Consider the following 17,621-nt stretch of genomic DNA (forward strand, 5'->3'; position numbering starts at 1 on the left):
TTAATTATATCTCAGAAGTCCCTCTGCTATGTAAGATAACATGGCAATGAGGGTTAAGATGTGGACACCTTTCAGGTTCACTATTCTGCCTATCACACTATCCATCAATCCCTCTATTTTAATATTTTAGGAATATTAAGGATAATTATTACTAACTGGTAGACTTCAAGTGAGTTTTAAATTTTAAAAAGTTCCATATTGCTTAAAATTGTTACATAATGATTTTGTATTATTTCTACCTAAATAGTACATTTAGTATTCTTTAAATATATTATCCAAGAAGGTGTTTAAATCAAGTAACAAGTAGGAGTAGTAGACTAGAGATAGTTTTAAAAGGAGTGATAGCTACAAAGTAAAAAAATCTTGATGCTTTTCTTGGTGTGAGATTACAAACACAAATATGAATAGTGTATAGATCTTGTTACCTCAGTTCATAAATGACTATCATAGTTTTGAGGAGTTGGGAGATAAGACTAGTCTTAAAGTACTTTCTGGAACTAAACAAGGAAGTTAAACTTGATCCATAGGAAAATAATTTAACAAGATTAATTGGTTCTTGGAACTGACAGAGGGGTTGATGGAACTAAAATCATAGAGACTTAAAGAATAGCAGGCTGAAGGACCCTAAAGCTGTTGATGTTTGATCAGTGCCTATGTTTCATTATTCTGTGTTAATTTCTTTGTGTCTTGTTGTTTTAATGCCATTTAATTTGCTGATACTAGATACTTTCCAATAATAGTAAGAATGTTAAAGTTGAAGGCCATGTCTTTTGGCTCTTGACTAAATATTTGCTTTGTCAATATTTACAGTGTGCAATGCACAGAATAAGATGCTGTATTCAAGCTCAGAAGTTGTTTTTGAACCTCTCAGTCCTTTGTAACTTAAGATTCAGCAAGCACCTCAAATGCACAAGCTGTGCAGACTTGTGCAGAAAGTTCCCTTTTCTCTGAGATCTTGGTCTCTCAAGTCCTGACTGTCTCAGGGGCCTTGCACTTGCCACTCCAAGTCTGTGTGAATGCCAAATCTCTATGCTGCTTCCTTCAGTTCAGTCTCTATGCACTGTGCTGTGAATTGGAAAATGAACTGAGGGAATACTTGAAGGAGCAGGTGCAGCTCACTTCACTCAACGTGCTTCCTTTCTCCTGAAGATCATGGCTTCTTAAGTCTTGGGTACCTTGGTCCCTGTCTCTTAACTTCAAACAACTGTGTTCTACAACTTATTTTGTTTCTATAGATATTCTCAGCAGGGAAGATAGTCTGATACAATTTGCTCTGTCGTGATCAGAACTGGAATTTGTCAGTAAAAGTTTTTAAGCAGTACTGTGATATGATCATATTTGTGCTTTAAAACAGAGTAAAAGTAGTAGAAAGGGTATGTGGAAGGAGAGAGTAAGAGAATGGAGATGATGAATATTTGCTTAGTATAGAGCATGGGTCAGCAAATTATGGCTTGGAGGCCAAATCAAACAACATGGTTTTATAAATAAGGTTTTATTGCAACACAACCATATCAGTTCATTTACTTATTGTCTATGGCTGTCTCTAAGCAGCAATGTCAGGGTTGAGTAGTCCTTACAGAGATAATACAGCCCACTAATCCTAAACTATTTGTTTGGCTCTTTACAGAGAAAGTTTCTCAACTCCCAGCATAGACGAACAAGAGTGATCATAGACACATGCTACACACTTGTTTAAAAAATACATCTCTTGCTCCAAATACGATTTTTGTAATCCTTCTTTGGAATTATCTTTAGAGTCACATAGGAAAACTGGTTGTATCATTATAGTTGTTTATTTTATTTTATTGTTTTTAAAATTTGTTCACCTATTTATTTTTAAATTTTTATTGGAATATAGTTGATTTCAAATGTTGTGTTAGTTTCAGGTGTACAGAAAAGTGAACCAGTTATACATATACATATATCCACTCTTTTCTTTTTTTTTAGATCCTTTTCCCATATAGGTCATTACAGAGTATTGAGTAGAGTTCCCTGTACTATACAGCAGGTTCTTCTTAGGTACCTATCTTATATATAGCAGTGTGTATATATCAGTCCCAATCTCCCAAGTTATCCCCCACCCCCCTTATCTCCTGATAACCATAAGTTTGTTTCCTACATCTGTGACTCTACTTCTGTTTTGTAAATAAGTTCATTTGTACCCTTTTTTTTAGATTCCACATATAAGCAATATCATATGATATTTGTCTTTCTGTGTCTGACTTACTTGACTTAGTGTGACAATCTGTAGGTCCTTCCATGTTGCTGCAAATGGCATTATTTTGTTTTTTGTATGGCCGAGTAATATTCCATTGTATACATGTATCAATTGGTACAGCCACTATGGAGAACAGTATGGAGGCTCCTTAAAAAACTAAAAATACAACTACCATATGACCCAGCAATCCCACTCCTGGGCCTATATCCGGAGAAAACCATAATTCAAAAAGATACATGCACCCCAATGTTCACTGCAGCACTATTTACAATAGCCAGGACATGGAAGCAACTTAAATGTCCATCAACAGAGGAATGGATAAAGAAGATGTGGTCCATATATTATTTTTTATTGATAAAAACTAAAACGTTTTGAAATCAAAATCTTTAGCCTGAATATCTTTCTTATTTATCCTCACACATATATCTAATTAAGTTTTAGCTGTTTTAAAACTACATATACATCCTAAGAACAAAATCTTGCCAGCTTTCAGAGATTCAAATGAAATTATTTTAGGGAAGTTGTGGGCAAAAGTTAGATAATCTTTAAGATGATAAATAATTATTTTTCTTCTCATTTGTGGACCTTTTTGAAAGATGAAGTTGAATTAATGCTTTAACTATTGTTTTTCAAGAGCAGAGCCCCACTGCTGTGAAAACTATCTTTTTTCACAATTATTAGGCACCAGGTAATTTCTTTGAAATAGTTTTATTTCCTATATAGCAAGCACTTATTATTTTACCTTTCTAGTACACCTATCATTCAATCCCACTCATTGGAATCACATTTCTCTTCTTTTAAGAGTTTCTTTCCCCCTGTTCTAACCATACAGTTCCAGCAGGAGCTGTCTGTTCTCACATGAACCTGTGTCCCTGACAACAGCTGATTGGTCAGTGGAGGTGAGGGCACATGGCACACAACTCAACCTGTCCAATTATAGTATTTCCTGATCATAGCTAATTCATCCAGAGTTGGGCATCTGACCCAAGAGTTCTTCCCTAGGAGTTTTAAAACTTGACCTGGGGAAGTCGCTCTCAGGTGGTAAGTTTGAATGCTGTAAGCACTGAGAGCTGCCGCTGTCATGCTTGCCTCATATTTGTGGATGACTCTAGTCTTCAGTGAGGGAAATAAAGTTGGTATGCAGAGAGAAATCAAATGACGATGGAGATGGGAAATCCTGGCAGTGCTTAAGTTCCTGGTTCCATTTTTTTGAGGCCTACTTGGACCCTTACTCCTGCAATTTGGTCATTTAAACTATTCTTTGGAGTCCTGGAGTCAATATGTCATCTTTGTCTTGTTAACTAGTTTGAATTTAGTTTCTGTTACTGGCAATCAAAAGAGTTCAGACTGATTTATGCTAGTGAGAGAATATTCTATCATCGCTTAAAGCACCAAGACATTTTGCCTTTTTAAAAACTGCGTGAGTCATTCCATCACATTCATAGTCACATTCTGTTGAATGTTAAAGGAAGAGGTGCAGAATGTTAGAAAAAGTCAGGGAAGTCGCAGTGACATTCCAAGCTTCCCAATTAGAAGTAATTTCTGAGTCCAAGAAGAAAGAGAAATGAGAGGAGGCACTAAAGAGCTGTGGAGCTAGGTGGTGCACATGCTGACCAAGGGAAAGGTGGAAACAGAGATGGGCTACCTTGGGAGAAAGCGAGAGTTCTGCTCTTCAAGATACATACCTCTCTTCCTTTGGAATTTAACACTTGTGTTCATTTTTTAAATATTTGTATCAAATATATACATGTGGCAATAAATAATACAAATATGTCTTTCAAAAGACCAGAGAATGTATTTCTGCTTCTGTTTCAGGATTCATACACTTGGCAATATCTATTAGCTCTTTGAAACAAAAGATGAAGATCTGGTTCATTTATACCACCTCTCCTCCAAATATATGACATTTATATAATTTTTAGTTCTTACATTTTTTATCTCTGTAACTTTAAATAATATCCTTACACAGTATTTCTTGCTTCATGAATTTCCTTTATTATCTCTTGACTTCCAAATTTGTAAGAAGAAAATATTATTATTCCTACCCTTGTCCCCCTCTTCCACCTTTCACATGCCATTCTCTGTCAGCTTCACTTTTATTTTTACATTATTAAGACTGTTAATGACATAGTCCTACACTTAAACAAGCAAATATTCCACTCTTTGTTGAAAAATAGTGAACAGTATTTGCTTGATTATGGCCATTGTTTAATATTGGTCCAACTAGGGTGTTAAATTCCCTTCCCCAGATTGCCAAGTTGATACGAGAAGTACCTGGGCCACAAGAAGAAAATTCTTCTTTGCATTAATTATAAATTGAATCTTTTTTTTTGAGTACCATCAATTGTTTCAATTATCACCTTACTTTGTTTCATATTTTGAAGATTACTAGTTGGCACATGCCCTGAATTCTTAAATTATCTTTTTTTTCATTCTTTATTTCATTTTTCTCCTCCAGTCCCCTTAAATTACCCTCTCTCTTCTATCAAGCTTCCTTCTTTTTCTAAGATACTTTACAGAGCCTTCTTTTAAGCTGGATGGGTGAATGTGCAGTCATCATCCTCAGACTTCTTTTGCCTGCTCTCCTTGGTTGGACCTCTGTTTCTGGATTTCCTGTTTTCTTCATATATTTCATCATTTTTCTTGTATATATCCTTAAGTAATTTTCTTGAAAAAGAACATATGTGAGAGATAAACTTTCTGAATGCTTATATATTGAGAAATGTGTTTTTTTTTTTTTTTGCGGTACGTGGGCCTCTCACTGTTGTGGCCTCTCCCGTTGCGGAGCACAGGCTCCGGACGCACAGGCTCAGCGGCCATGGCTCACGGGCCCAGCCGCTCCGCTGCATGTGGGATCTTCCCGGACCGGGGCACGAACCCGTGTCCCCTGCATCGGCAGGCAGACTCGCAACCACTGCACCACCAGGGAAGCCCTGAGAAGTGTTTTTATTCTTCTTTCAAATTTGATGATAGCTTGAGTATAGAATTTAAAATTGAAAAGATTTTCCCTCAGAATTTGTTTTCTTATACCGATTCAGGAGACTTTTTCAATCTGAAGACATTTTTTTCCCTTCAATTCTAGTATTATAAACTAAAAGAAGCTGTACAAATGACCTATAAGAAGTTAAAAATAATTTACTTTAATAGCAGTATAAGCCCTTTGTATTTAAGTTTGTTCAGCAAAACACTTTCAGTTTATGGTTTTAATGAGAATGTCAAGTTAATTTTTATATATATAATCCTACAAGTTTATATTTAATAAAAGCATAAGAATACTATATCTTGGAATTTCATATCAACCAGATCAAAATAGCAGATATATTTTAAGATTTTAATGCCTATAAGATATTGTTCTAAACTCAGGATATAAAATCACGTGTATGGCATTCTGACTCTCAAGGTACTTATTGACTTACTTTTGAACAAACATGTAATAATAAAGATGTACCTGTTTAATAAATGTTTACAGCACATGTAAGAAATGTGTACACGCTTCCTGTTGTTGCAGACTTCAGATCAGCAGAGAGCTCAATGTAGTATTTGTAAAATACAGTGTTTGTAAAACTGCTACATAAATTGCTATTGAAATGTAAGTTAGTATTATTTTGTAAGGAAGGATAATAGAGTGAGAGAAAGCATAGTTACAGGAGGCACAAATTGTTCCAGGCCAGTTTTGCTTCGGTGAGCACTGACACAGGTAAGAGTTGAGGCTGGAAGGTTATCCAGACTTGTTTGATGGCCCCAATGAGGTGACAGTTGCCAGAGCCAGGGTGGAGGTGCTGGGAACAATTAAAATACCTCTCTAGTATTTTCCCAAAACACCAGCTCTTTTTTAAGGGACAGAAATGTCAGCTGTCAAGTTATTTTTTAAAACGTTTGCTGGATTTTGAACTGGACCAGTATCTTTGATTCCAAAGATGCCATCAAATTTAATTCCGGAAGGTGGACAAGCCAAGTTGTCCTATAAACTGATGGAAATTTGGGATTCTAAGACGTTAGGTAATCTTCTTGTTGATTCTTGTCTTAATTCAGGCTGCTCTAACAAAAATATATTCTGGGTGGCTTAAACAGCAAACATTTATTTCTCATGGGTTTGGAGGCTGGGAAGTCCAAGATCAACGTGCTGACAGATTGGGTGTCTGGTGAGAGCCCACTTCCTGGTTCATAAATGGCTGTCTACTCACTGTCTTCACATGGCAGAAGGGGCAGGGGAGCTCTTTGGGGTCTCTTTTTTTAATAAAGACACCAATCTCATTTATGAGGGCTCTGTCCTCATGACCTAACCGCCTCTCAAAGGCACTACCTCCTAATATCATTGCAATGGGAATTAGGTTTCAACATATGAATTTTGGGAGGCCTCAAAAATTCAGTCTTATAGCAGCTGCTTTTTGGGTAAGTAATCTAATTTTGGTTTCCTCTTCTATAAAGTTGACTGACATTACTGACTTGCTTCACAAAGACATTATGACATTTGTTTAATTTGATGGGAAAAAATGTCCAGGTGACTAAGTGTCTAGATCAAAATATAAGAGATTCTGACTGCTATCCCGGTGGGTTTACAACATACTTTTTCCTTTCATAATTTGTACAAGAGTATTTGCAGATTGATCATGTGATAACATCAGTAAAGGGAATATAATCTTTCATTTTCATGTAGGTAGAATTCATAAATCTAAGTGTTAAGCTTTCTTCAGCAGTATGAAGGTAACAATGTTGCTTAAATATCAGACCATGGATATATGCACTTGAAATTTGCATTAATTTTGTACCATTCTCCTTTGCCGACAAATGCTGGCCATGTAGTGTGTGTTGAAATGTGAAAGTTCTCATGATGTTCCAACTAGTCAAATGAAGATTTCCCTGAGGATTGGTCCTTTAAAAATATGGGGCATCTATTACTTCTTTTGGTGGGACTGGGTGGGAAAGATATTCTTTCATATCTATATTCTTTTCATTTATTAAGCAACAAAGAAAAGTTTACCTTAATTTAATTTAACTAATTAAATTTATTAAATTCCTCAGTCTTCACAACTTTTCTGCATTTTACAAACTATTCAGTAATTTTTCCCCTTTATAGTTGTCATGGAAATGACGAATCTCAAGAGGGCAGGTTTAAATGATTTGAAGAAGGCGGCTTGACATTCCTGAATTCTTTCCAGTTGACTTCAGAAGTAGGCCTTATTGGGGATATTGAGTGGGATTTTTGATGCTTAAACTTTATTGCCCACTTCTAATCTGCTCCAATGACATGTAGATTCTGACATGATGGCAATATCCAAAAAGGAAATGAAATACAATTTTTATTCATAGCTAGAATGTGCTCATTACATCCAAGTGAGGGACTTCTCTGGTAAATGAAGCTGCAGCAGGACTCTTAGACCTGGAAACTAAAACAGAGAGTCCCACTTTATGGAATCTAGAATGTTAAGAATGGAGATCAGAACCTTACTGTCTCAGATTGGGTTCTCCAGGAAGCAGCCTCTGAGTCAAAGTTTAGTTTCCAGAATGTTTATTAATAAGTGCCCATGGATCCACACCTGTGGAGGGAGAGCAAAGAAGCAGGTGTGGAGAGAGGATGAAGCTGAGCTGTGATGCAGGTACAAGGACAGTCTAGGCTGACTCCTTGGGAGTTCTAGAACTAGAATGAACCTTCAGAATTTTCCTGAGGTGGGCCGAGATGGCCAGGTTTCACACTACTCTATTAATAAGTTACTTGATGTAGGCTGCCCTGGGAAGATGAGTGACCTTGGGGAGGGGGTGGTGGCTCTCTATGACTACAGCAGTCCCCAGAGGAGCTAACAGTAATCCCAGAAGTTGGTGTAACAAGTCCTTCCTGCAAGGAGCATCTGGGCTGTGCATCACAGTGTCTACCTTATCAACCAAACACTCTTACCAACAGTCCACATGGGTAAAGCTGCTGCTCTGCCTCTTCGAGGCTGCACTTACAACCTGGAAGTCACATGCAGAAACACCCCATTGCCTGAGTGAGGAAGAGGAAAAGAAAGGGGCGGAGTCTGACTCTACCTTTAAATTACACAACTATGACTGCTAATGAAATGTGGCTGATCTGTACCCCAAATTATTAACAATGTGATTAGCCACTTTTGTACCCTTGGGAGGAGCTTTTAGGGAGTGAGCAGATTAGTCACAAGTCTTCAGCTTCGAGTGCCTTCTCTTATGAATTGAGGCATATGATGTGTAGTGAGAAGAAAATACCCTATCCTACAATGCTGTCTGCACGCCTGACTGAAAACCTATTATTTTGAAACTTAAAATGAGTTTTATACACAAATAGTTAGTGGACTTTCCTGAATATGGCATCCATAGAATGATAGTGTCTTCATGGGTGGCACCCAATTTTGGTAAGTTTAGATTGGGATTAAATGGAGGTCTTGGCTGGGGCTTACTATTGGATTTGTTACTATTTTCCATTATTTGTTTTATTTTTTTAACTTTTATGTCTTTTAGTTAGTGAAGATCCCAACTCTGGTGCTAAAAAAATATAACATCTCAGTTTTTGAGTAATGAATGCAAAAATAGAGGCCACACACTTCTTTTTGAAGTTAGCGGTTGTCCTTTGTTGCAGGGATTATTGTTTCCATTTAAGTAGACTCTGCAATAATGGAAAAAGATATTGAAAGAATTTTAAAGGTGTCTTTATATGCATCCAGCCAAATATAGCCTTCAAATACTAGCCAAAAGGGATGTGGGCTTTACTGTCTTCAGGCGGAATCTGGCCTGTTGAGTGTCCTTAAGAGTAATTGTGCAAAAAAAGCAGAAGCCTTTTTTTAAAAAAAGTGTTAAGAGTTCTGATATTTGTCGGCACTGGTATAAGTAACCATCAAGTACTTACAAGCTACTTTGATTCTCAGCAACTCTTAATGATATAATGAAATATCATTATAATATATATGTATATACACATATATAATCTTTCTATATAGTATATAAACACATAATCTATAAATGCCTGCACATATCATTTTTATAATTGTTTAAGAGCTATAACTTGGTCAGGTTGTCCTTTTCTGTCATGATTCAAATGTTGAATCTTGAGCAACGAGTTTGAGAATAACAAAGTGAGCTTGTCGTTAGTTGCTGCTACAAAGCCTTGTGTTCAGGATGAGTTCTTTTTCACTTGCCTGAAAAGTGTTTTTCTTGGAGAGCAATTACATCTGATTGACATGTTTTCATGTGCCTGCAGCCCTGATGCATTTTTTTTCTTTGGTACACTAAACAGGTCTAGATAAAGAACTGTTGTTTTATATTTTTGCTCTTGTTTTCTGCTATTAACTAAAATCAGGATACCAGAGAAAAGCTTAGACACCTTGTAAAGTACAACTTAAAACAAATGATAAAATATGTACAAAAAGATGTGCATTTTGTTGTGGGGCGTCATGGACTATAGCTGACCTAGAATTGCTAAAAGTCAATTGAAAGACAAGAGCATGCGTAGTTGGGCATGTTAATATTAGAAGCAATTTGTATTTTCTGTATAAACGTAATACCTTATTTCTCTTAAAGATAGCTCATTGTGGTGTTAGTAGAAAAATGAAAGGGCTGCAAATGTATGTTTTTGTCTAAGATTTGTTGCTTTGTTATGTGTAATTTTGAACAATGCACTTAAGTGTTATGGAATTTCTTTTTTAATATGTAAAAACAGGAGAGGAACGACATGACTTCTATGGATTCTTCAAACTGTAACACTTCGTGACTGTATGAAGCATTAGTTGTTTTTCTGACATGACCTTCTAACACAGAGAAGTAGAGAAGCAAATGTGGATAGTACCTTGTAAATACCTCCAAGTCAGCAACTTTATATGCAACTCTGGCTAACAAGAGGAGCTGATACTCCAATTATATCTATCTTTTCTCCTCCTTCAGACTAGAGGCTTTTGGGGATAGCAACAATGTCTGATGTATGTTCTTAGTGATGACTCTTCATCTTCCTACACTATTGACTCTCAGAGACATTTTATAAATGAATGATTGAATAATGTCTATTACAAATGATTATCGCTTCCAACAATGAGCCAGTTCCTGTCTTTGAATGATTGTATTTAAGGACGATTTATTGCATTGAGTCAATATCTTAGCATAAATAACTTGGATATTTTTGTGGCCTTGGGTGATTCTAGTATTCACTATGAGATATCTTGAGGCATATCATTCTTAATCTTGCATTGGTGATCTGTAAACAGACTCTAGCCTAAGGGAGGAACCCACTTACTGGCTTTCTCACTGTTTGATTAGGTCCTCTGTCTTCTCTCTTCCACTCATCTTCTATATTTTGTACTGGGGTTTGTAAATAGGATGCAGATGATTTAAAAGTCAAACATTGGAAACATGGTAATGTTGGCATTGCATACTCTCAAATACAGAGTGTTCATATTCCATGTTAGATGATAAAATATAATACATATTCAAATAGTGAAAAAACCTTCACCGCACATCTACCAAATGCAATTCATTGTCCAAGGCACTAAAAGGTACATGTTCTGTGTCTTCTCACTTTCAGAGAACTTTCAGTCCACAGAGGGAGGTAGCCCCAGGAAGAGTCATATAACACCGCCTACAAAGTACTCTGGGGAGCTGAAAGCCAGAGCAGCATTGAATATATTCTAAACTCTACCTCTCATTTCTTATCTTGATAGTGAACACTTTCCTTTTTTCTAGCCAAAACTGTGGACCTTAGACATGGCGACTCAGGATAACCCTGTGATAGAAATCTTTGTGACTTGATATCAAAAAGAAATAATTTTGCAGTTGCTTTAAGAGGACATGACCAAATACTCGTGTTTTGGATGTAGTTACTGCACAGAACTCCAGATGTCAGAATGAATTTGCATTGTGTTTCTATGCTAATATGTCTCTGCAGGGTTAATTTAAGAATACTGACTTCCTTTCTCCATTGCTCAAATTAACTGATTAGCAGATATCTGGATTGATTAATGTTTCAGTGTTTTTGTCACTTTTTTAGGGAAAGTAGAATGTAGCAATGTGGCACTGAGTACTAGGGAACTGTGATGAATAGTTTTGACTTCTAAATTACTTTAAAAATTTACCCTAGTTTGAGTTACCTTCCCACAGAAAGTTTAAGTCTTCATAGTCATGGTGGTCTTTTATAACAGGCTAGTTCACCTCTCAGGATAGCATGTACTGAATGTTTATTATATACCCAAACAATTTACAAACCCTGAAATTGTAGGGAGTAAAAGGTATGCACTATTGGAGAAGCTGGTTTTATGGGGAGACACAGTCATTCTTTGAAGGAGCTTACAGTCTGCAGGGGAAGTAAGCAATCTCCAATTATTCTAATAATTATAAATATAAACATGTTAAGGGCCATAACACAGGAGCTAAGTGCTGTGGGAAAGCAGAGTATAAGCTCCATGAAGGCAGAAATTATTCTGTCTTTTTTGTTGCTATAGTTCCCACTGTCTGGCATGGAGCAGGTACTCAACAGATGTGTTGTGTTGATTTTATGCTTAATTCTGCCTTGGGTTTTACAGTGGACTAACGTTTGAACTAAGCTTTAAAGAGTAAATAAGATTTCCTTTATCAAGAATAGGGAACATTCCAGGAAGAAGCAACAGCAGGAACAAAAGACTGCAAGTGTTTGGGTAACTGCATGTAATCCAGGGTAGCTGCAGTGTAGGAATGTTCATGGCTGGGCACAGGGTGGGTCCCATGATGAGATGCTGAGACAATGAGTATTAGAAATAAACAGCAAGATGATGCTTTAACTGCTTCTTGCTTTTTGGACGTTTCTTATATCCTGAAGAGTCCCTGTATAGATGAGATCTATACGACCAACTCACAATCAAGATGAGTGGTGGATCCTCAACACACTGTTCATGTGGTTTTGCTAATAGTGTTTCCTCATTAACTAATTGTTCATGCCAGTTAGTGGTTGTAAACTGGTGGATCACATGGCATGTAGCTCACTGTGCATGCTTTGCTTTGTCAGCATATTGTTTAAAATTTTGGCCAGCATTAAAAAAGATCTAAATTCTTGGTTTCTCCTGAGAAAAGCAGATCTGAGGATACTGGGCCCACATTCCATTCCAGCATGAGAACCCTCTGCTAGAATGCCTCCCCAAAACCGCCAAAACTGGGTTGCCATCTCCCATTTGTTGCTCATGTGCACTTTATGGCTGCCTGCCCTCTTCACTTGCCTCCATTGTTCACCTGGGGCCCTTTCAGCATTTGAGTCTAGCCTCAGCAGTGTGGTGCCTATCTAGCCTAGGGGATGTGTTTCACTCTGTATGAACTTTGTGTAATATAAAGACTGTATCCCTTTGAATTGACGCCTTCTCTACAAATATTTTCCCCTAACATATTGTTTATCTTTTGATCCTGCTTTTAATTTTTCTGGTACAGTTTTTACTTTTTATGTAGTCAAAGCTTTTCTTTTACTTTGCTATAGTTTTCTATTTCTTTCTTTTTTTTTTTTTAAATAATTCTTTTAGTTAATAAAAGCTTCCATTGGTTTTTTCCTCTCCTTTCTTTTCTTTTTCTCTCTTCCAATTGACTTTTGGTTTAGGAATTCTTTCTCTCTAGAGGCTTAAAATAGATTAAATTATAAATACCTCTTGTAGACAAGTTATGATTATTTTTGGTTGAAATCTTTCTTCTCTTCTGATTTGTTGTACAAGTCTGCTCAAATGCTGAGTACATATGGATAATGGGGTGTATTTTGAGTGGTCTGTTTTCTCTCATTTGCCTTTTTCTTATATTTGTCATTAAGTTCTAATTAGTTTAGCTTTATGTGTTTTAATATTTTGTTAAAAGTAATCCCTCCCTCTTTAAAACAATTATTACTCTTCTGTTTATACTTTCAAATCAATATTAGAATTATTTGGTCAAATTCCAGAAAAATTCAATTGGGATTTGAAGTAGAATTTTAATGAATGCACTAAAAATTTTAATAAAAACTTTTATTTTGTAAAAATTAGTATTTCTATTTAGAAACATGTTAGGCTCTTCCTTTATTCAGTTTTTTTTTTTTTTTTTGCCTTTTATATCTCTCCATAAAACATTGTGCTTATTGTCACATAAGATATTTTCTGTTATATTTAAATTTTGCTTTGTGATTATGAACGGGATCTTTTTGGTTTATATTTTTTCTATTATATTGTTATTTGGTATATGAGAATATTTATATCTTTTCTGGCTATTATGCCAATCTTTAATTCCAATAGCTTTTCATTTGATTTCTTTCTATTTTTATGTTCTAAAATGGTCACCTGTAAATAAACACATTTTGTCTCTTCCCCTCTAATGTTTGTAGTGTGGTTTGTTTTATATCTTAAAAACATTTGAAATGATATTAAATAAAAAACATGTATGTATATCCTTTAGCCAGTGCCTGACATATTATAAGAACTCATCCTGTCAGATGATATTGATAGTAATAATAATATTAAATAATAAGAGTTATTTCATATATCTGTATTTTAATGAGAATTGTTTTATTATTTCACTGTTAAGTAAAATGTTGGCCGATGGTTTGTATTGGACATCTTAAAGATATGTTAAGAAGATGTACTACTATTTGAGATGATTATCTTTTAAAATGTATTTGATTTGAATTTAAATCTCCTAATGCTGTATATTAATAGATTTTCTAACTTTAGACTATTTGTGGATTTCTATAATAAATACTCTTTGGCTATAGGTAAAAGATTACCTTTTCCTATATTATTGAGTTCTAGTTGCTACCATTTTTTTTAAGTTTAAATAAATCTTTATTAAATGACATTCAGCTATCTTTTTTTCTGGAATTTGTTAGAATTGTAAAAATTAGGGTATATTTTTTCTTAAAATGATCTGAAATACTTTTAATACTTTTTTATTCTCTGAAATAGCTTATATAACATGGCAAAGATCTGTTCCTTGAAAGTGAAGGAATTTACTAGTAAACATATTATGACACTGAGTTTCTTTTCTAGGGGCTCAGATAATGGCTTTCAGACAAATTTTTCAAATTATTTTAATTTTTAACCAATTGTGCTAATTTTGATATATTTTAGTTCACATAAAGCATTCTATTTTAGTTTACGTAAAGCAAAATAATGCATCAAGATTTTTTCTCTCCATTTATTAACATCTTATTCACTAGTTTCAGAATCTTCCAAATATTCAGGTATACTGGTTATTTTGGAATGAAATTAACTCATTCCTATTAGTACTGCCTTGGTATTTCTGAACTGGCAAGTTTAGCACATACCCAATCAGATCTTTATGACACAATTAGCCTGTAATTCTCTAGTTCTTATGACTAACGTGTAGGCCTAGACCTCATAAAACTCTATATTTTAATTCATCTTAACATAACTTCCCTAACAAGCACTTGGTATGCCTTAAGATATCTTTGCTAATAAGCATGTGCTTTTAGATGCTATTCTCATCCTTTAAAAAGTAATGAGTACAGCAGTTAATTAACTTATTATAATGTCATAAATCCCAGCTCTAGCCATGACCACTGACTCCTCCCCCACCTTTACCAAGAGCATTTTCATTTATGATGAATTATCCCCTGGGTATTCAATGCAGTAGAGGTTGACCATGCAGAACTCAGGGTCAGACACAATAACATAATCTATACTGCTGGGTAATGACAAGACTTCTACTCCTACTACTTACCTTCCTGTGCTTGGGTGCCTTTATGCTTCGTTGAAATCAGCAGACATTTATGACAGAATGAGGGGACTTCTCTCCTCCAGATTTCAATTCTCTGCAAAGTAATCTTCAGGATGATTTGTATGTGGGTAGATGTATGGGGTTAGATCTCTGTCTCATATAGTAATTAAACTGCTTATTTGAATTTAACACCAAGGTCTAGTAACTTTACAGGTTTTTTTCTTTGTTTTTTTTTTTTTGAGGTGCTTTTTACATAGAGTGAATACAATTAGGAGCAGTTCTGGATGCCTTTTAAAAAAATCATCTTAATTTTCTTCTTAACTTTTCCTCTTTTGGATTTTAAATATTTACTTTTGCTGAACAATGGCTTCTGACAGAAGTTTGGACCTCTACATGTTCTTCTTCTTATGACTCTACTTATAAAATTGCTCATTTTATAACATGTGGTTCACTTGATTCATTTTCAATAACCTGAAATTTTGAGGATATGCATTTATTATGGGCTGAATTGTGTCCCCCCCTCAAAAGGTATGTTAAAGTCTTAGCCTCCAGAATGTGACCTTATATAGAGTTGTTGCAGATGTAATTAGTTAAGATGAGGCCGTACTGGAGGAGGGTGGCCCTTTAATCCAATATGACTGGTGTCTTTATAAGAAGATGTTGTGAAGACACAGGGAAGAATTCTATGTGAAAATAGAGACAGAGATTAATGTGTCTAAAATGCAAGGGGTACCAGCAATTGCTGGCAACTATCAAAAGCTAGCAGAGAAGCATGGAATAGATTCTCCCTCAGACCCTCTAGGGGGAACCAACTCTGCTGACACTTTGATCTCATACTTCCAGCCTCCAGAACTATAAGAGAATGAATTTCTTTTTCAAGCAACCCTGTTTGTGGAATTTGTTACAGCAGCCCTAGGAAACTAATACACCATCCAATGTACATGGTAAACAAATGCATTTTAGTACTAATTGAACCACTTCACCAGTTACAGCTTGTGTAGCACTGAGCAAGTCTTTGTACCTCTCTGAACATCAATTCTTCATCTCTAAAATTAGGATACTGTTTATACATCAGAGTAAAGAGATAATGTTTATAATGTGCTTAATAGAAAGCAACAGCTTGATTTTTTTCCACCACTCAATTTTCAAGGTCTTTATTGAGCCAAATATAATGGATGTAAAGTTGTCTCCCAAATCCCTTTCTATATCAAAATATCTCTTATTTAGAATTTTAAAGTTACAGTATATGTGAGCTAGTTTGAATATCAAAGTAGTCACATGAGTAGGGCAGATGTTATTATTATCCTCATTTTAAAGATGAGGTAACTGCAGCAAACAAGAGTAAATAATTCACTGATTCAAGATCATAGTGTTGTGTTGATCCAGAATTCAAACACTTGATTTCCAATTCCAAACTTTCTAACTCCATCCTGCCCAGCATCATAGAATGCTTAAAGTGGTAGGGCCCTTCAATGTCATTACCTCTCAGCATCAAATATAAGTGACTTTTCAATTATTCACACGTTATGTCTTTATTGTCCAAATATATTTTGGACAATATATTTCACCAGAATCATTATTTCTGATTTCTCTGATTTGATTATTTGGACAAAATTAACCCAATTGCATATTTCTTTCTAAAATTCATTAATAAAAATTCATAATATAAACATTTATTGAACACCTACTATATTCCCAACATTATTCCAATCACTAAAGATATAGTAGTGAAGTATAAGTGCCTTTTTCTGTGGTATAAGTAATAATAAAACAAGTGCTATATATACTTGTCACATTTTAAGATAATTAAAAGTAGGAATTTCCTAAATATCTTGCTTTCTTTTTGTTTCTGAGTGAGAACTATAAACATGCATTTTTTCCAGTTTATCAGTTATATTTTTAAATTTGAGAAATATATTTTTTATCATGTCTTCCCCCACTACTTGTATTTCAGCTATGCCTTAAGAACTGGTGGGTCTTCTCTTGCATATGAGCTGTAACAGAGCTGGGATAGATCCAGTTTAAGACTTGAATTTACTTTTGTCTTTGTAGACTCTCACTGGTCTCTGAAGAGTTGATGTTAATGCACTGTGACAAATCTGATCTCATTTTCTGGCTGTCTACAATTATTGAAGTTTTATACAACCATTGTTGGGTTGTGAAGGTCTCCTTCCCAACATGATCATTCAATTCGATCATGCCCTCTTTTGGACTGTCCTTCTCTTTCCTTCCTGGGTCTTTACAATGCCTTTGCCTATAGTGACTACTTTTTTTTATTCAGTACTCTTACCAGGTTTCAGTTAGACCTGTAATTCCAAATTCATGATTATTATTCTTCAAGTAGAATACTATTTTCTTGCTAAGCTTCTTGCAACACTATTCAGGCATTTAGGAACAATGAAGTAAATTGACCTCAAGTAAAGATGACCATGAAAGGTAGATATAGATATTTATGACCTAAAAGAGTCAGAGACACAGAAACAAAGAGAAAGATGAAGTAAGTCTTATTTGGTAAGTAAACTTAGCAATAAAATTAACTTTCTTAAAAAGCTTCTGCTTTTTCTGATTATAAAAATAATACATGTACATTGTAAAAAAACTATATATGTGTGTGTGAATATATATATATATATATATATATATATAAAACAAGGAAGTAAAAATTTTCTATAATCACACTATCCATAAATAACCATTGCTAACACTTTGGTATATATCCTTCCAGATTCTTTTCTATTCACATATCACCTAAAACAAA

This window comes from Orcinus orca, chromosome 1 (assembly GCF_937001465.1).
Source record: "Orcinus orca chromosome 1, mOrcOrc1.1, whole genome shotgun sequence".
NCBI lineage: Eukaryota > Metazoa > Chordata > Mammalia > Artiodactyla > Delphinidae > Orcinus > Orcinus orca.